The sequence below is a fragment of the Saccostrea echinata genome, unplaced genomic scaffold (genome assembly GCF_033153115.1).
Source record: "Saccostrea echinata isolate AGI-Se365-2 ecotype Australia unplaced genomic scaffold, CSIRO_AGI_Sech_v1 ptg000016l, whole genome shotgun sequence".
In the NCBI taxonomy this organism is placed as follows: Eukaryota; Metazoa; Mollusca; class Bivalvia; order Ostreida; family Ostreidae; genus Saccostrea; species Saccostrea echinata.
This window is the reverse complement of record NW_026889765.1, coordinates 15,792,762-15,814,068: the sequence shown is the minus strand read 5'-3', so window position 1 is coordinate 15,814,068 and position 21,307 is coordinate 15,792,762. Positions and strand designations below refer to the sequence as shown.

Genomic DNA, 21,307 nt, shown 5'->3' with positions numbered 1-21,307 from the left:
AATAATACAACTAAACTAAAGGACAAACAGGATGCGTTTTCCATCATCAACTTTCCATATTTTTGTAGCAATATTCCTTTTTTACCTGCGTATGTGTCTCACAAGTGATTACATGTAACTACGCAAGAGCATGTTCTGTGCACAATCAAATTTTTTAAACGGAGGCAGGCTACTTACAAACAAGTTGATGTCATATGATTTAAATGAAATATGAAGATAACTCACACTTATCAAGCTCAAAAGTCCACTGGAATGTAAAATCATATATGGTACAAATTTTGATGCACCACATGCGCATTTCGACAAATTATGTCTCTTCAGTGATACTTATGCCGAGATGTTGGAAATCCGAAATATTTAAATAAAAAAGCTTTGGAGAGCTGAAAAGGCGGGGGGGGGGGGGTACCAAAGAACAAATACGTCAAAGGATCAGAGCTGTGCAAGGGAGAAAATCCTTAATAAATTTCTAGATATTACGACAGCAATTCAATATTTATCCGTATTTTCAAGCTAGTACCGAAATACTTAGCTACCGGGCTGTAGAGACCCTCGGGGACTAACAGTCCACCAACAGGAACATTGCTAATTAGGAGCAGAGCAAATGATGACCTCTAATAATAATTATTTTCTCAATTTACTGTAAAAAGTCTGTATATAATTGATATAAATAATGTTTTGAACATGAAATAGTATCAAATATTTTTTCAATTAAGTTTTTAGTAATGAAGATCATTGATAATTATAAAATAATTTTTGCACTCCTGACTGCAGTAAAATTAAAGCACTAGAACACAACAATTCTTAGAGTGTAGGCAACATCAAGCGGTAACGAAATTGCGCAATATTTATAGTCCAATACTGCATAATTAAAACATATGATAGTGTTTAAACTTTGCTTTATATCTTGAATTATTAGGCTGGGTAAAATGTATATTAAGAAGATAAAATATATTTTATACTATATTTTTTCACAGGACAAACACTGTAAGCACCCGAGGTCAATTAAAAACATTCTACTCATCATTTTGTCCTTTATATCTATTCATATTTGATCAGCAATAATTCTAACATATTTGTTGCACTCTTAACCAAGAGCATGGAAGTCTTTAAAGTAGCATTGTGAAGTGAAAATTACATCAGAATTGTTCTGTTGTTTCAGTGAAGTTTAGCAGTTGCTTGAATTTTATAACAGTTTTTTCATTGTGTTTATTTTTTACATTCATTAAAATTAAAGAAATGATAAAAATACATCTGCATTTTTTGAAACAAAATTGAAAAAAGAGAATGATTTTAATAATAAAACTGTCAATATTTAGTACTAAATTATTCAAATAGATAATTATTAATTAAAGAATATTTCTTATCATGAATAGAAGTATTTTCATCATATAACTTGAATCTTAAAAAATGCTTTGCACTCCTGACCATAGAAATATAGATCTTAAACAAAGACAGACACCGTAATTGATAAATCTGTTTGGTAAAATAAAAATCAGAAAATCATATACTGATAAAAGTTTTTCATGCTGTGAAGTAAAACATTAAATGTTTCACTCCTGGCATTATTGGGTATGCAAAGATACTTGCAATTGACTCTCATTATTGCTGTTTGTAATTTACATAACATTTTGAAGTTTTAAATTGTATATCAGGTTTTTTTTAACACTTTGAAAAAATCTTTTTTGACTTAATTGTCTTTCAGATTTTTGAAATTGATGTTTTTGGCAACACTCCTTACAAGTATAACATTTTTTTTTTCAACATCAGCCATGACCGCAACTTGGTTAAAAAAAGTTACTACAGTCTACATTTAAAGCTCAATACTTTGAATATTATCAGGAAAGTCTTTATTTCCAACATAAACCATTGTTATTTATTTCACAGATCTTCAAAAATTTGGAAATTTCAAAATGTCACATAAAAGTGTTGCACTCATGACATTTTTAGCATCATTTTTGGGCATAACTTTTTTGTGAATTGAGATATATTTGGCAGGTATTTAGACAATATCTAAGGACATATGCTGAAACATAGACATTTTATTCCTATTGCCTGTATTTTTCGTGTTTGTTAATTTTTTTAATTCACCCTAAGTTACAGTTTTATACATAATAAATTCCATATCGGGTGTGGTGTTTAAAGATAATTTTTTCTACTTTCGATTTAGACTATAACATTTCTGTTTGATCGTACGATTGACTCTAGCAAAACTTCATATACATCATGCATTGGAACAAATATTATGTTATACATGTAGTTATATTTGGTACATGTTTTGCTATATCTTTGTTTTATCTGGAAAGACAGTACGCTGCCTTATATAACATTGTTCTACAACACGAATCACTTCTTAAGGCTGGTCGTTTAAAACAAGAGACTTGGAAGGACATTTATTTAGGTAAAATCAAAAATGCATTGCTTGTTATTTACCTCATCCCTTTAGAGATCTAGACCGTGTTTGAATAACAATGCACTGGGTTTATACCAGTACATCGTAATTCAAAAAGTGATCCGTCTCTAAGTCCTTCATGCATTCATTGTACTTGTGGACAGGAACCCCCCCCCCCCCTTCAAGATTTGAGGGATATTTCTTATAAAGTGACAATATTTTTCATGTACACCATAGGAAAAAACACGAAAAACCTCAAAAGTCAATATAATAATTCCAAACAAAAAATTACCCAAGTATACATTATATGAGAGAGAATTCTCATATTATAAGGTGGGGTATTCTTTGTATGGAACAATTATTTTGCGTGTTTTTTGAATCCCGGAGTTGAACAATGGGGGATTCCTGTCGACAAATGTCTGTTATTTAAATACTAGTACTCAATAATCAACCTGATTTTACATTTTTATACTCTTTATGTAGGCAGACCTACATTGATATACATGCATATGTAGTACCCAACAAGCTGATTGAGACAATTACTTTGCGACATTTACCCTTACACATTTTTTTAATTAATAACAATGATTTTTTTTTGAAGCCGACTTTAAAGAAAACCTAATGAAATTGGAACATGAAGTGGAATTACAGAAAAAAGCAATCGAAAAATGTCTAGAAAATGAGGAAAAATATGGTATAATTACTTTTGTTTAGAAAATTAAGTGTATTTAAGTCAAATCAAATGCTCTCATAATTATATATCTTTATAATTTAGACTTGCTGATATAATAGATGTAAATTATGTAATGTTAATGTTATATAACTTATTGATGCAAAAGTAAAACTGGATACAATTAAAGCAATAAGAGCTACATTTTTGAGAATTTTATTTTGCTGTTAAAATGTGTTATTATGATAAATTTGTATGTAATTTAACCCTTTTTGATCAGTTAGAAATAAAGTATCAGAGTGTTACAGAATAAAGATTTCTGTACAACCAAATCTATAGTATTATATAAGAAATCAATATTGTACAGGATGACAATAATGTAATTTTGCTTCAATCAAAGCTTATCAATAGTTCTTCCATCGCAATTATGAAGAACAAAAGTTTATAAACTTTTTTTTCTGTCATTGAAATAGTTAATTACAATTTGGTAAAAAAAAAATTCTGGCATCAAAGTTGCAGTCATATTGCTTTATATACAAAAGGGGAAATTTTCGTATATTGCAAACATTTGATAAAAAGAAATCATTCCTGGAAAATCATTTGCTTCAATTGAAGGCATTTCCTCCGTAGATGGAAGGTTTGCTATAAATAATTTTTAGCAAATGATGCTAGAAAGTAAATATTCCATGGCAAATTCCTGCAGGGGGAACAAGTTTTACAGAACAGTGGAAGAAAGTGCAATAGAGCATATCCGTTAACGTAACCTGTCTATTAAACGGGCATTATCCATCTAGGCAGTAATATCCGAAGAAAAACGGTAAAATACACATTTCATCCGCTTATTTGGATCAGCTTATCTTACCATCTCTCTTATCAGTGGAAGTATTAGAGATTGGTCATTTGAAAACAGGGAAAAGGTTGGAGGAAATAATTAAAACAGACCAGAATAACTTAAGGACATCTGATCCTCGGCCAGGAAGGATAACTCGTTAATTTTTTTTTTTTTGATTAAAAAAATCAAGCTTGAAAATAAAATTTTTTCATGCAAAAATTTTCATTTCATGCATCTCAAGGTTCTTAGAAACGGTTTTATAAAAAGTTGATATTTGTACTCCATGAAAGTATTTTAAAATTTTCATATGTAAAGAAATCAGATTTTTAAAATCTATCCTTAGATACCTAAGTTTATAAGAAAGATATGAAATCAAAGGTGATTTGTGGTGTTTTGCAATAATAGGATACGCTTAAACATTATACATCATAAATGAAGTAAATAGAAGAAACCGAAGAAGCATATAAGTATAAAAATTATGCATTTTTTTCAAATGCCTGGATGCCTATAGCTTTTTATCCAAAAAACCAAATATATTTATTGATGAATTTTAAATTAGGAAATGCATAGTAGTTGTTATTATTCTCATTTGCTTAATACTTATCTGAGATTTACTAATTTTCCCTATATAACACATGTACAGTGTGTCCCAGAATATATGATACCATTTCATGATTATGTAAAACATAGTGTAATGAATATAGAATTACAACAAATGCATTATAAACAATGCATATACTGTCCAATTTTATTCACACAATTTTACGGACATTGAAAGGTACATGGCAAAATAAGTTCACTTTGAAATATGCAGTGGTTTTTAAATGATGTCCTCTATATATGATTGGTAATGATCATTTTAGACATTGCACAAAATTTCTTAACTTAAGACAGAAGTGCATTTCTCGGTTGTTTATCCTCTGGATTTTCATCGGAAATATACTGTTTAATATATGCCAAAGATTTAGATTTGGGTTTGGTAACAATAAATTAAGACTGCACGTGATACTTACAGTTTTAAAATGAGGGTAGCTAGCTCGTTTGATAAATCCATTTTGATTAAAATGCAATTTGTATCAAATTTTTTATGCAATTTTGTGACTACATAAATTTAACTATGTGAGAATTTTTTACTGGAATATTTTGTTGCTAAAAATTGTATTTATCCAAATATTAAATGAGACAAATATCAAAGAAATTTGTCAAGATACTTGTTTCTGACAGTTATTTCAAATGGATCATATATTTTGGGACACCCTGTATGTTTAAGTCTAATGATAAAGAAATATCGTGGGTAAAAACACATTACTTTGAGAATTCAGAGACTTTTTTGAGCATTTTCACTTATTCAACGCCTGATTTTCAGAACCCGAGGATCGGACTACCTTGACGAAAACCCAAAGGAAGCAGATAAACCAAAAATATCCGGATACTAAAACGGAAGAAAAAAGCAAGTACAAATAGTGTATTTCTAAGAGCATTTTTTTCATTTTCTGGCAAATAAGATGCATTTTATTCTTCATATACTTCGAAAAAAATGATAAAAATTATAAAAGAAAACAGGCGAAAATCTGCTTTGTCATCCACTTTGGCGTAATTTTCATAAACTTATATTTTATATAAAATATAAAGTGACAATATTAAACTTGCACGTAACATCGGTTTTGTTATATTGCGGGGAAAGAGGAGACAGCCGGAAAATTGACAGGCTAATTTAACCCCCCCCCCCCCGAAAAAAAAATAATGACTACGAAACATTTTTCCCACAGACTCAAGGTGGATGGTTTTCGAAAGGTCCTGATGTTCTTTTTTAGATAGTTGCTCATTAACGTTGAAATATTTGACTACATCAACATGAAGTAGGGACCGTCCTTCTAACTGCCTTTTTCCATTCTAAAGAATTAAAAGAAAAAGGTGAGGATAAAAATGCCCCTTTAATTTCTTCCCCCGATACTAAGTGACTGGTTGTTATCTGTATACTTGCACTAGTAAGAACGGTTTGAGATTTAGTAGTAATATTTTGATTCACAGACACCTGAAACGTGGAGAATGTACATCTCTGCATCCCATCCCCTTCTTATTGCCGAAATAAATTAAAGAGCCTATATATTTCTCGAAAATGTGGGATTTCCCCATTATTTTCATATTTATGGAGGAAATATAGACTCGTTATAATAATTATATTTTTGGTAGTGAGGAGGGGTAGAAAAGTTCAAGACGGTCGCCACTTTATCTTTTGTTTGAAGAAAAAATCTTAGCATCTTCGGACACAATTACATTTATACGTTGGTGGTTATTTATTTAATTAATTTAATTGGTCTTTATTTAATTAATTTTAACAGATGAAGGACATACAGATCTTACTCTTCGCATATTTTGTGCCGTTTTCGCTTTGATTCTTGGCCCAATCCTTTTAATATGCTGGCTATAGGTTTGTTCTTTGTAAGTATGATTATAATGTGTATTTTTATAAACATGCATATACGATCCCCTTTTTACTTGAATACTTTAGATTGTTAGTGGGTGGTTAATAAAACGCAGTGGTGTAGTTTCTGGTATATTAAGGCTCCCCACTTCACAAATAAACCATGGATTTAAGGTTCCAGTAATTTACGTAATTAAACCCATTTAATTTGGTCACATAAAAAATACAAAGAAAATTCCTGCATATTTTTAAAGCTAGCTATCATTAAAAAATATTAAATTTTATAATTTTCAGAGTAAGCACTTTAATGCATGAAGTGAGCATTTTCATTTATCGCTGTTCATCGCAAGGGAGATATTTTTTAATCCAATTTTCGTTCGACTTTATTGAAATTGGTTTTTTTTTTCTTTATCAATTAAGCTGGTTTCATTCGGCTTTTTAAAAATCTTGTAAATGAATCGATAAGACGAACAAATGACTAACTTGTTATTGCAAATACAATGTACTAATTTTTTTTTTTATATTTTAGTAGTTAACATATATGTTCTTTTGTGCATGTAAATATAACATAACAATTTGTGTTTATTCCTTTTTCATTGTTTTGTCTGTCTTTTATATCGCAGGACTAATGACATTATAATGACAATATAATGCCTGTGAAAAACTGTTGAAAAAAGTAATGAAGAACAACACAAGTGAGTTAAGGCTAGGTATAGGCTACGCGTTTCTATGCAAATGAGCTAATAAAAAGGCACAAAAGGTATTCATTATACAAAGAAGTTTTAATCAATTTTCCCACGACATGTTATAATCAGTCCTTGCACTGGCTATTACCTGTTGTAAGCACCTATAGAAACGTCTATACTGGAGCTTAACTCACTTTGGAATTCAGCCTGATATATATGTAAGCTATTTTATTTTTTGTGGTTACTTCGAAAGACGGCAAAGCTTTCGAAAAAAAATATGTTTATATATATATATATATATATATATATATATATATATATATATATATATATATATATATATATATATATATATATATATATATATATATAAAGTAAACAACAAAATTATGCAATATCTGCATGAATAATTTTTATTCCCACAGAATTGTTGTTGCAAGTTCTAAGACGGCATTTATTTTAGCATTAGAGGTACGTTGCTTAATTAACGCAATATATACATGTGCTGCTCAAAAAAGTTAAGAACCATTTTATGTTTTCTCAAACTTTTGAACAAGATGAATAATTGATCAATAATAGTATATTTTATCAAATTAAAAGGCCATTTAACAAATGCAACATATGTACAGAGAAAAACAATCCTCAGCATACTTTTAAATTAGCTCAAATACAAAGAAAATCAAAGTAAGTTCTTAAAATTCAAGTTCATTTATTCACTCAAAACCATCGAAATATATGGTACCTGAGGACGATGAAAAATATTTACAGTATATAAATTTAGGTCAGGGGTACATATATATGATGTACTTGTAGAGTCATATTGCTTTGGTTCCAGGAGGGTTTGTGTGTTTGGTTATGTTTGTTTGAATAAAAAAAAAACACAAAACAAATCAAAATAAAATCCTGAAATTTGCTGGGTTTTTTTTTAAATGTTCATTTTACATTATGAACGTTTTTAATGTGCAATGTACATATTTTTTGGAACGAGTTTATTTCAATGTATTGCCATAGTTACTCAAATTATAAATATTTGTTAAATGCTTTAAAAATGTTACTCTTTCTACAGTCTTGGTCCACTTTCAACAATACTTTCTACACAAGGACGCTAAGATACATTATTTATTGGTTACTTTTTGTCGATGAACGGTATTGGCATGGTTAACAAAATTAGAAATTTTAGTGAAATTGTAAAATTCTTTCAAAATGATAACCGTCCTGCAGTTTTGTCTGATTTCTTTATTATTAGCACACAATTATACCATACTAAGATACATAATTCTGATAATAGTTTTTTTTTTTTTCTTTTTTTTTAACACTTCGATGAAAGGTCTTTCCATGGTTACTTGAAATAGAAAATTTCTGTAAAATGCTTTAAAAACGCTACTCCTCTTAAGTTTTGACCTGTTTTCAATAAAACTTGGCACACAAGTAGATTAACCTAAGATATTATATGCAACTTCAGGCATAATTCTAGTAATTCATTTTTTATTCAACATCCTTCGAATTACCTAATTAGCAACAACTTGGGCTAAAACAACTTAAATTTTAACTACATGTAAACATGAGCTTAAATTTATAAAGACTTAAAGTAGTCTTCCGTTCGTCATATAATCTTCAGATAAAGTTTTCCTATTTGCAGGAATTCTTCCTAACACCATCACGGACCGGAGCCCCCACCATTTATTACTGTAGCATTTGCGAAAAAAAAAAATCTCCAAGACGGTGGTACGCACATACTCCATCATCTTCAAACCGAAATATTCTGGGAAAAAAACGTACAAGTGTCCAGTAAGCTTGGCTCTACTTTACATGATGATTGCACATCAATCAAGGTGTAGTCGTCGGTTGTTTTGTTTGAACAAATTGAGGTCATGGCTGATGCTGAAATAAATATACCTGTCAAGAGTGCAACAGAAAAATTCCAAAAAACATTGATTTTAAATATCTGTATGACAGTTAAGTCAAAAAAGAGTTCTCAATTCAAAGTGTAAAACAATATAACTGATAGACCATTTTAAAACTTAAAAATGTTATATGAATCACAAGGAGCATTAATGAGAGTCAAGTATCTGTGCATACCCAATAATATCGTGAGTGCAACATTTGATGTTTTGCTCCATAGCATGGAAAAACTTTTATTAGTATATGATCCCTGATTTCAATTTTGGAAGATAAAGACACAAACCAAATAGATCTATCAATTACAGGGTGGGTCTGTATTCCAGATCTATGTTTTTATGGTCAGGAGTGCAACACAGATCAAAGTTATTTGAAGAAAAGACTTCCATTCATGTTAATACATATTCTTTAATCAATAATTTAGTACCAAATTATTGCCAGTTTTATTATTAAAAATTTGATAAATCCAGAGGTTTTTTTTTCTTTTGTTTGATTTTTTATGAATTAAAAAACAAACAAACACACTGAAAAATTGTAATAAAATTCAAGTAATTCCACCTCAACTTCACTGAAACAACAGAGTACGTTCTGGTGTAATTTATGCTTCACAATTCTACATGTAGCTACTTTAAAGACTCGCATGCTCTTGGTCAGGGGTGCAACAAAAATGTTAGAATTATTGCTGATCAAATACATGTAGGTACACATATAAAGAAATAATCGGTGAGTAGATTTTTTTCTGTTTGACCTCGATTGCTTACAGTGTTTGTTCTGCGAGGGAAAATATACTATAAAATATACTTTTACCTTCTAAATATATTTTAGCTTCTCTCTTTTTTTTTTTTTTTTTTTTTTTTTTTTTTTTTTTTTGGACATACATACGGAATAATTCAAGATATAAAGCCAAGTTTAAATACCTCTATGTGTTTTAACCATGAAATATTTAGCTATAAATATTGCACAATTTCGTTGCCAACACTTTATGAATTTTTATGTTCTATGAGTTTAATTTTAAATTTTACTGCAGTCAGGAGTGAACAAAACTGTTTAATAATTATCAGTATTATACTTTCATATAAATTAGTTGAATCTGATTCAACGAGAAACATTTGTTAAAAAACACTATTACCCGCTGAATAACGAAGCCACGCCCTCCAGCGTAGCAACAGTCAACACTGCTTGACGACGGGTGATATTCCAAATAATAGTGACTGCGCAGAATTTATGCGCGCAAGGTTCACTGTTATATGTATTTGTATAAAACATTCAGTATAATATAATAAATATTGCATGTAGTGGAGTGTAACATTGAAAATTATCACCCTAAGAAAACCATTGTCAACCGAGGCGCAGCCGAGTGGTTTTCTTAGGGTGAAAATTTTCAATGTTACACTCAACTACATGCAATATCTATATAATGATTAATGAACTTCATCTATCTTTACTAAAATATTAATTGCAGAAAATGTTTGATAGTATTTGTAACTCAAATCATTATACGTCTATCAACAAATTACAGATATTGCTTTGACATTTTACAGTTAAGTCACAGAATAGTTTTCGTCCTCAAAGATATATTTTTAAATGTATATTACACAAGCAAATAATCATATTTTGAAGTGTAGAAAATATGAAAAACTTGCTGTAAATGATATAAAATATCAAAACGACAAATTGATTTACAAAGTAAGAATGGGTTATTGTGTGTTATAATTTTTGAAACAATGTTAAATAAAATTTATTTACATTTGCAAATATTTTTCTTAGATGAACCTATTGAAGAGAAAATATGTTCAATTCTGTATGAACTTATTAGGGGGTCAGAGGTCATGGCGTGACCGAATCACACAGCGAGATGATATCTTGTCTACATATTTCTGTCACAGTGACACTGGTTTCGGAACTTCTAAGCCGTTAAAGCGATGAAAAAGATAAAATATTTGAAACATATTTATTTTTGCGTTCAACAAATGATCATTAGATATTTCTTTGGTGTGAAGAATGTTTCTAATTAGCCTAAAATCACGCTTACCTTTTTAACCCGAAATTCCTTTGAAGGTACCATGTAAACTGAAGACGATAGCACTGCTTTTGACTCCATATATAAAGAACTCATACAATAATAATAAGATTATTCCCAGTAGCGATCACTGTTTTTTTCATTATGAACAGATATTTCCTGAACTGGACTGCTGAACATCAATGTAAGTATTCAAATGTTGGAGCGAGGCAAACTCTCAAGACCAAACAGCTTCTAGGTCATTGCGCGTCACAACATAGCAATACGACGGGCCGTTCGTGTAATAAATGCAGTTCTTTTCAGAATATTCGTCTCAAATGTAAATAAAAGTAATAAACAACAATGTTAAAAAGTTCACTGGGAAATGAACTTGGTTGGTACGTGATCAAATCTTCTGAGAAGCCCTTCGGGCTTCACAGGATTTGATCACGTGACCAACCAAGTTCATTTCCCAGAGAACTTTTTAACATTGTTGTTTATTTCTTAAACATATCAGATGTCAGGAGTGAAACACAATAATGTAAAATAGGATCACTTCAAAATTTAGTATTTTTGTAAGAAAACTTGTCTATCAAAATTCTTTCAAAGAATTGACTTAAATGGATCAAAAATGTTATTTGGGGGGAATTTATTACACATGTATATCATATTTCTTTCATATTAAACTTTCAAAACAGATTCGAAAAAAAGTAAAATAATCAAAAAGCCAATTTCTTTCACATATACAAGAAAGGAAACTCAATGAAGGTTTATATCTAATAATTTACATCCCTGACACCATTTTGAAGCATTAAAACTATAATTTCTTTTTATTATGTATTTTAGAAAGTTTTTTTTATGATGTAGTTATATATTTTTTTCAAATAAAGTTTTAGGCCTACTAATAAAAATTCTTAAACTTTTTTTTATGCAATCGTCTATTCTAGGAAGAGTCTTGACTGGTTAAGTAATAGACTCTACCTCTATTCTATTGCCTCTTCAGGAATTTTACCTAGAATGTGTGTATATACAATATGATGATATTTATAAGTGAAAAATATGTTATGCTTAGTTCATTTTTTTTATTTAATTCAGTTTGATAGTCATTTTTTTTATTCACCCTTACAACATTTTTTTTAAAAATTCAGATCAATAATTATTCACATCGAGTGTGGTGTTCACATATATGCAAATTTAAACTTCTTTCTACTTTCGCTTTATCCGTCATGCATAGACTGCGGGCAGATTCTGTCTCCCCACTGCATTGGCACAAAGAGTATTTAGTACTTATATTTGGATCATGTTTTGGTATAATCTTATTTTATCTAGAATTGAAGTGTGCTGCCCTAAATAACATTGTACTACAACACGAATCAATCCTTAGGTCCAGTCGTTTAAAACAAGATTCATGGAAGGACCACTCTTTCGGTAAAAATGTTTTGCTTGTTCTTTGATTATATAGTGATTTGTCACAGTCCAATATCTAGAATAGATAACTAGATTTTATCGTTAAAATAACAGACCTGGTGTGACGAGGGCTTGTTCCTTGATTATGCTACACGTATGTAATCCATGTTTCTTGATGTAATCCTTGTTTTTTTTATTATGCTACATGTATGTAATCTAGAAGGCCAATTAATTTGTGAATGATTGAGAGGCTGCCCCCCCCCCCCCCCCCAACGCTCCGCCAAATTTAATTGATTTTTTTTTTTCGAAAAGTTATAAAAAGATCCTATGTACCCCACCCCTATTAATTCACTTGATTAATTTGGTTAGGGTGTTGTAGTTCGAGAGCGGAGAGGGGTTCCGCCCCTTAATTGTTTTGAAGAACAGTTTTTTTTTTTTGCTGTAGTTTTGATATGGAAATGTTCATTTATTGACCCCCCCCCCCCCCCTTCAGTTTTTTTTTTTTTTTGGTAGTATTTTGAACTCTGGCAAAGTCTTAAATTGTTTATTGAAAGGTAGGGGAAAAGGTAGAGAAAGATTCTAAATAACATCCCCACCCCTCCCCACACCCTTCCCACACACACGAAATAATATTTTTCGAGTTTGGGCAGATATTTTTTTGTGCTTCTCAATTTTTGAGGATGCCACTTCCCTCCCTTTTTGAAAATGTTGCATAGGACCTGCGTCGATCCATTCATAGATCACTTAGTGCTCTTTTTTTCTCGTTTTTATTGATCTGTTTGGCATTATCCTCTTTTCCAGGTTTTTCTCACCAGCTACCAAAGCCCTCATACATGTAACACTCTTCGTATGGAATGTTACGTGTACATAATGCAGGGACAGGTTCTGCATTTATTACATATTTGTATTTTATATCATTGTTAATATACATGTAAAAGTATTGACTCGATGAGGCTTCTATCGCCATTTCAACATGTTAAAAAGTTACCTGACTTCTATTCTGTTGTGCTGCATGCATCTTGATGTAACCTATAATGTTTGTCTTTCAGTCATATAGTCTATCCCTATCCCTATTTACTATAAGTAAATGTATTTTAGTATTTTGATATGGCAGAAATTTCTCATTCTATTTGGATTTGATTTACTAAAACATGTAAAATGACAGCACTTCACGTAGGAATCCATGAGTTTTCCATCCTCACAATGTCACGGTTTTGTGATTTCGGAACTCCACACAAACCCTTGACATTGTGAGGATATGAGTTTTCGTGATATTCCATTGCATTGGAGTCCGTTGATCTTATGACGTTACACACTATCGGAATCAATATCCGGAGATGCAATGTGACAATCGGATAGCGATACTCCCTCGAACATGCACTTGAAAACATTACAACACTTGGGAGGGGGATTTTTCTCTGGAACCATCATCGGTAGCCATTTTGGACTATCAATATTTAGGCTTTAAACGCGTGAATCAAATGATAAAGAAAATTAAATTAACTCAATTTAACTTAGAAAATTATTTACACTCCTATCTCCAACGAATATCAATCGTGCAATAATAGTGAAAACAACAGCATATAAGGTTAATATTTTACAGGCGCATGGTATTTTTTTTGACGATTTTAACCTCAATCAATGTGTGCTCAATCTTTTTTTTTACTGTTGCTTTTTTGCATTAAACATTTAGTGTTTCTCCAATAACAGGGATTTGCCTCTCCAGTGCTTGTGATACGAGTGTGACAGAGACTGCAGTTATTTCTTTTACTGCTAATTGTCTACTTCTCTCATGTATTTGGACATGCCTGTATCAGTTTTATTTCATTTTTTTTTTCATTGAGAAATACGTCATGGAGAGGTTTATAATTTTTGGTTTGTTCTGTAGAAGAATTACAGCGAAACATAACGAGGTTGGAACAGGAGATTGAATTACAGAAAAAAGCAACCGATAAATGTCTCAGGGATATGGAAAAATATGGTATAATTTCATTTGTTTAAATAAAATGCAGTATAATTTTGTTTCAAGTATAAATATAGTGCCAAGTGGCAGGGCTAGGTCGATAAATCGATACGTATCGATGTTCAAAAAGGTATCGTATTGAAAAATAATCTTCCAATACGTATCGGTTAGGCATTTTTTCTTGAAATGCTGTAAAAAAAAAAAAAAGAAATTTCAATCATTAAAGATTAAATTAAACTTTTTTAAATTACAACTGATCTATAATGAAATAAACATTAAGAAGATAGCACATCCTTAATAATTACTACATAACATATAGACAACTGTACTTGAACACGTTGGATTTACAGATGTTAAAAGTTTGAATTGAAGTGTATTGTGATGACGATGAGACAAGAACTACGAAATAGGTTATAAAATACCCAGTTCTTGTAAAATTTATGCATTTAATGATTTATAAGACTGTCATAGAATTGTTAAAGAATCCGATATGTCGCATACCGTTTTATTGTATATAGCATATCGTATTGTATCCAAAATTTATTGCTCTATACACAGCCCTACTAAATGGCATGTCATCTATTTATCTCATTAGATAGCATATTTTTATGAAACGCTTGTTTAGATGTTCAAAATTGTCATACTTATATATTCGTAAAGGAAGGGTTTATGACCCTTTAGCTAAAGTTTTAAATATCTTTACCATCTATAGAAATATTAGAAGCTGAACATTTGAAACTAAGGAAAATGTTGGAGGAAATTCAAGTACATATTGAAACAGGCCAGAATGGCAAGAAATCTCAAATGGAGCAGGCAAACCAAAAACATTGGGGCACTCAAACGGAACAGAAAAGTAAGTAGTTGTTATACATGTAGCAGTTAAATGTTTATACAAGAGTGTAGTATACTAGTAAATAAGAATGCCGAGTTCAAAACCACAAATGTATTTTCCAAGAATTGTTTAAAATGTTTTTGAATATCTGCTCTTTTGTTGTAATAAAAAAGATAAAATTGGGGGGGGGGGGGTCTGCAATGCAGTGCTAATTAGGGGGAAAACTTTAATCATGGGATAATGATCTATTTTCATAAACATATTTCATAAATTTATGAAAATAATTCATTGTCCCATGATTAAATTCACCCCCACCCCCTTATAAGCACTGCGTTGTAGATTTTTGTAATTTACCAGATGTCTCTCAATATAAATTGTTTACATGTCAGTATACTATAATAGTAAAAAAAAAAGTAAAAATTGTTAGGTTTTAGATTACATATTTAGGATAGGAAAGTTTGACATGATAAAAGGTAGCTCGCTTTATAATTTGTTTGTATGATTATCATATGTAATTAATCTTAATAGAGCTAATTGTAAATGGAGTTGTTGATAACATTTTTGATAACATTTTTAAGGCGGTGTAAGATTTCAAGATATTCCAGACAACATTCTATCGGAGTATCCCTTTGTGCATATTATAAGCTCCATAGCTACATTTATGATGGTTATAACTCTACTATATGTAAGTATATACATGTACATAGTAGGTATTAAATGTATTCAATAAACTTTTATGAACAACACTTTAAATTTTTATTAATGTTTATTTAGTAGGGTTGGGCTAATTGATCACTGTAGGGAGGTTTGATAGTGACACTAGGGATATATGTAAGTGTTCCCATTAGACAAGCTATCTGTGAATGGGAGGGGGGGGGGGGGGCAAATTCTGGTCTGGTTCCTTTGGTACCACAAGAATTAAAAAAACCCAGATTATCATTTAAGAGCACAAAGAAAGTTCCTGTGTGACGTTTTTTATGCCCCCGTAATCGAAGATTCGAGGGCATATAGTTTTTGCCTTGTCCGTCCGTCTGTCTACTCTAGCTCTGCTTGTCCGCAAAAACTTTAACCTTGCCCATAACATTTGATTGATTGGAGCTATGGCTTTCATATTTCACATGTGTATCCTTTCTTGGGGTATCACCATATTTGACCTTTTGACCTTGGAGTTTGACCCAGTTTTGCAAAATTTTACCCAACTTTAACCCTGGCCATGACTTTTGAACAGTTGGTGCTAGGGCTTTCATACTTCACATGTGTATTCCTTGTGACAAGACCTTCCTTTTGATACCAACAATTTTGATCTTGACCTAGGAGTTTGACCCAATTTTGAAAAACTTTTACCTTGGCCATAACTTTTGAACAGTTGGTGTCAGTGCTTTCATACTTCACATATGTAATCCTTTTGACAAGACCTTCCTTTGTATACCAACAAGTTTAACCCTTTGACCTAGGAGTTTGACCTACTTTTGGAAAACTCTAACCTTGGCCATAACTTTTGAACGGTTGGTGCTAGGGCTTTCTTATTTCATATGTGTATTTCATGTGAGAAGGCCTTTCCTTGGGCACCATTAATTTTGACCATTTGACCTTGATGTTTGAATTACTTTCACCTTTTCCATATCTATTCAATGGTTGCTGCTAGGGTTTCATATTTCACAGATATATACCTCGAGACGAGACCTTACCTTGGGTACCAACATATTTGATTTGCATTTCAGAAAGTTTATCGCTACAAGTTTCCATATGGGAACATCAGTGTTTCACAAACACATCATGTTTTTTAACTAGCATATTTAGATATATGATGCATACCACAGATATTGCACGAATAATTTTTAATCTCGCAGGTATGTTGTTGCAAGTCCTAGGATGGAAATAATATAGATTTTAGTATTATAGGTATGTAGCTTTGTTTTGAAATGTTTTTAAATTACCGGTACTATAATATATTTTAAGTAAAATATTTCTCTCACTTTTCTTTTAGTTTGATATTTCATTAATTTCTGTAAGTTGAAAAAATAAGAATGAAGATTGAATAAACTGATGAAGATTTGCATTTTTTTTCATTGACAGCAAAGATTTCACGACTTGTACAAAAACTACATTTCATCCTAGTTATACCATCAAACCAAGAAATCTGTGGCCAGTTCATGTATACCAGGTGCTACTTTTTCTCCAATGGACTGTACACTAGAATATAATTTAAACTAGTCTAAGATATGAAATATTTTTTTTACTTATTATCATCTTTTGAAATAGTGTTTTTATTTTTTTAAATGTTGATTATGTAATAAATAAATTATTATACATCTATTCTTTTCTTTTCATTTTTTGCTTATCCGAGCTTTAAGCTTAAGTTATACCGATCTCATTTTGTCAAGCATCCATATGAAAACTTAAACATTTTGATTCTGCTACAGAACCACTGGACCAATTACAACCACACAGAAACTTGCCACATAACATTCGTTTGGAAAAGAGGGGTTCAAGTTTACTCAAACGACCATACCTTGTTGAAAGGGGAGTTAATCAAGAAAAGACAAAAATATGGTCATTGTTGCAAAGCACAACCAAAATGTAGGATATCCTCCTATCCCATTCCGGCCATGTAGAACAGAGCTATAAGCGGACGTCAGAGTGTGGCTTGAGACTACGAAATAGTTTGGGTGCACGTCTTAAAAAAAAATTTCTTTTCAAGAACAGAAAAGATGAAACAAGATCGCTGAGGTTTCTGACACAGAGTCTGACATAGTTAAACTTTGTACAAATCATGGTCCCAGTGGGTATGGTGGGGCCATAATAAATAGGCGTCATGGGAATATGTAGGATTTTTTAGAAAAATATTCTCAATAATAATAGGACCCTGATTATAATGTATATGTATCCTCAGATTACTCAGGTTCCAGGTAGATTTAAGTTTAATCAAAACATGATCCCGGGGAGTAGGGTGGGACTTTAATCAGATAATAGGATATCAATGTTTTACATGGGAATATAGACGTAGCACAATATGATGTCATAATACCCGTCTCCAAAGGAAAGTGAAGGGGGGTGGGTATTATCTGATTTTCTTTTCTTTTTTCTTGGAATAGAAAAGTACAAACCATATTGTACACTTATTTTGAAAAAGTCTTCAATCCATTTACATCATCATTTTGGGCATCAGTAAACTTCACATTTTAAAGATCGAAAGAAAAAATTCTTGAAACAAAAAACATACACATGCTTCATGTAACAGTTATTTTCTTGGCTTTTATTTCATAACACACAACAAAATACTGGATTTACATTTAGTAATCCATAATAACAGTATAATCAAAACAAAATCCTTAGTAATAAAAGTTTGATACATTCCAAATGGCAACAGCACTCATCCAAATCTGATGTGCCTTAATTGTTACAAAATGGCATCTCCATGATTTAAAAGACAGAAATACATACTCGTAAAACAATTACTATAAGCAAGTTCACAAAAATGATATCCCCCAACATATTTTTGACCTCTAAATTATGTGAAGACCTTCAGGCAAAGGCAAGGACACATTCTCAGGACTAAAAAAAATTACGTTTCAGTTGAGAGCTATCAGTTTTTCATTCAAAACTAGATATATATCCATACAGTAGGACATGAATGCCCTGCCAAGAGTATATTAGTAATGCAACATGAAAATTTGTATTAGTGTATGAAATTTGATGAGAATATCTTGAATAGTTTCTTTAAAATTGAAATTGAAATCTAAAAAGTTGGATATAGATGATAAATTCTCACCAAATTATGTATAAGTGCATAGACTTACTTAATATATCTTAAATGGTTTCTTTAAAATTAAGCAAAATGCAAATCTAAGAAAAGTGAGGTCAATGTCACAGGAAAGTTCAAGGTCAAATGTTTTTGATGCAGCTGAATACTTCTCACAAAAACGTATCAGCATATTTAAATTTGATAAAATTATCTTGAATGGTTTATTTAAAACTGAGCTAAACACTAATTAAAATAAATGAAGTTAAGGTCAAAGGAAAGGTCAAGGTCAAAAAATGTTGATGCAGTTGAAAAGGTTACATCAGAATGAATAAGCATATAAAGTTTGATAAAAATATTATGAATGTTTTCTTTAAAACTGAGTTAAACACAAATTGAGAAAAGTGATGTCAAGGTTAAAGGAAAGGTCAAAGGTCAAAAAATATTGATGCAGTTGAATAGCTTACATCAGTATGAATCAGCATATGAGTTTGACACTAATTTAAGAAAAGTGAGGTCAAGGTCAAAGGAATGGTCAAGGTCAAAAAATGTTGATCAGTTGAATAGCTCTCATCAGTATGTATTAACATATGAAGTTTGATAACACTGTATTGAATGGTATCTTTAAAACTGAGCTAAACACTAATTTAAGAAAAGTGAGGTCAAGGTCAAAGGAAAGGTCAAGGTCAAAAGAATGTTGATGCAGTTGAAAAGCTCTCATCAGTATGTATCAGCATATGAAGTTTGATAAAAATATCTTGAATGATTTCATTAAACTGAGCATAACACTAATTTAAGAAAAGTGTGGTCAAGGTCAAATGAAAGGTTAAGGTCAAAAAATGTTGATGCAGTTGAATAGCTTACATCAGTATGTATCAACATATGAAGTTTGATTACACTACTTTGAATGGTATCTTTAAAACTGAGCTAAACACTAATTTAAAAAAAAGTGAGGTCAAGGTCAAATGAAAGGTCAAGGTCAAAAATTGTTGATGCAGTTGCATAGCTCTCATCTATCAGCAAATGAAGTTTGATAAAAATATCTTGGATAGTTTCTTTGAAACTGAGCTTTGAACAGAGCTAAACGCAAAGTGTGACGGAAAGACAGACAGAAGGACGGAAGACAGACATGACATATTCATGGCGGGGCATAAAAATACTGACATACACTACCAGTGACCCCTCCTTTTACCTTCAACCTTGAGTCAAAACAATCAAAAAGCATAATACAGATCATACATGTAAGCAATTTTGGGCAAAGTATAAGCTTTCAGTGTTTGCTTATTTACATGTACAAGCTTACAACCCAGACAAAGAGTATATTTTTTTAACTATGCCAGTGGCCTTGACCTTGCCTAAATATCCTTCAGTGGAAACCATTATCTAGCAAATATTGGAAGTAAAAAACAATGAAACATAATAAAGATTTTACATGTAAGCAATTTTGGGGAAAAGTAGGAGCTTTCAGTGTTACCCTCTGCAAAGTTGTAGTTCAGACAAAATTTCTATAGACAGATGAATCCTTATTCCTCAAAACTTTGCTTGCAGGGGGTTTAATTGGTACATATAGCAGATCCACCTCTGCACTGAACATTTTCATTTGAAAAAAAACCCACAAACACTGTATTTATACGTGTTCTTATGCAAAAAGACAATACTTTCACCAACTCTTTTATCAGTTATCTACGTTGTACCATAGGACTGGCGGTAAATTTAGATTTTGCTTTCATGTTGCTGTGGTGTATTTGCCAGAAGAATCACAGTTTTTTTTAAGTCACGCCCACCTTTTGGCATCAAGCCATACTGTGTCAAGACCTTGACTAATGAATGAATGATGTCAATTTCAAGACCAAGGCAATGGCTGATGAATGAATTAAGTCAACATTTTAAATTTCAAAAATACTAACATTATTTAGCTTGTCGGTGTCCGCTTCATAAATGGTTTTGTATGTTTTCTCCGCGTATCCTTAATCAGTAAATGATACGTCCTATCTCGAATTCTCGTCATTTTTTTTCCCGTCTCCAAATACATATAGCAATTTCACATCAGAAGTCCCCGCATTTTTTTTACTTCCAATACCATTTCAAACTTTCATTAAAATGTCACAAATCATTTCATTTTTTTCTGTACGCCGATTGCCATAAAGAAAAAGTTCAATGCCGATGTTTCCTATATCCATCCCCCCTTTTTTCAAAAAAAAAAAAAACGATCTAGAAAGATAACTTTTCTTTCAGAGTTGACGGCTTGAACATAAAAGCCTACAATCGCTACCCCTATACCTGTACCTGACAAAAATCATGTTTTCTGCGTCTTCAACATTTCAAAGGTACAATATCTTCACACGTACCATGCAATTCCGATTTTTTTATCAACAACTTGTAGTAGCAGTGCCGCAGTAAAGTATGATCCTTGCTGATGGAGACAGCTATTTATACAGACTCCGGACCGTGTCTTGACACCTC

General features: G+C 31.3%; 1 long non-coding RNA gene across 1 annotated transcript; it reads left to right on the top strand.

The window, feature by feature from the left end:
* Positions 1-12,130: 12,130 nt before the first annotated feature.
* On the top strand, positions 12,131-17,418 carry LOC133188952 (uncharacterized). Its single transcript, XR_009721351.1, has 6 exons — positions 12,131-12,328; positions 14,196-14,288; positions 14,983-15,123; positions 15,681-15,787; positions 16,953-17,004; positions 17,179-17,418. It is a non-coding gene; the product is annotated as an uncharacterized LOC133188952 (long non-coding RNA).
* Positions 17,419-21,307: the final 3,889 nt, after the last annotated feature.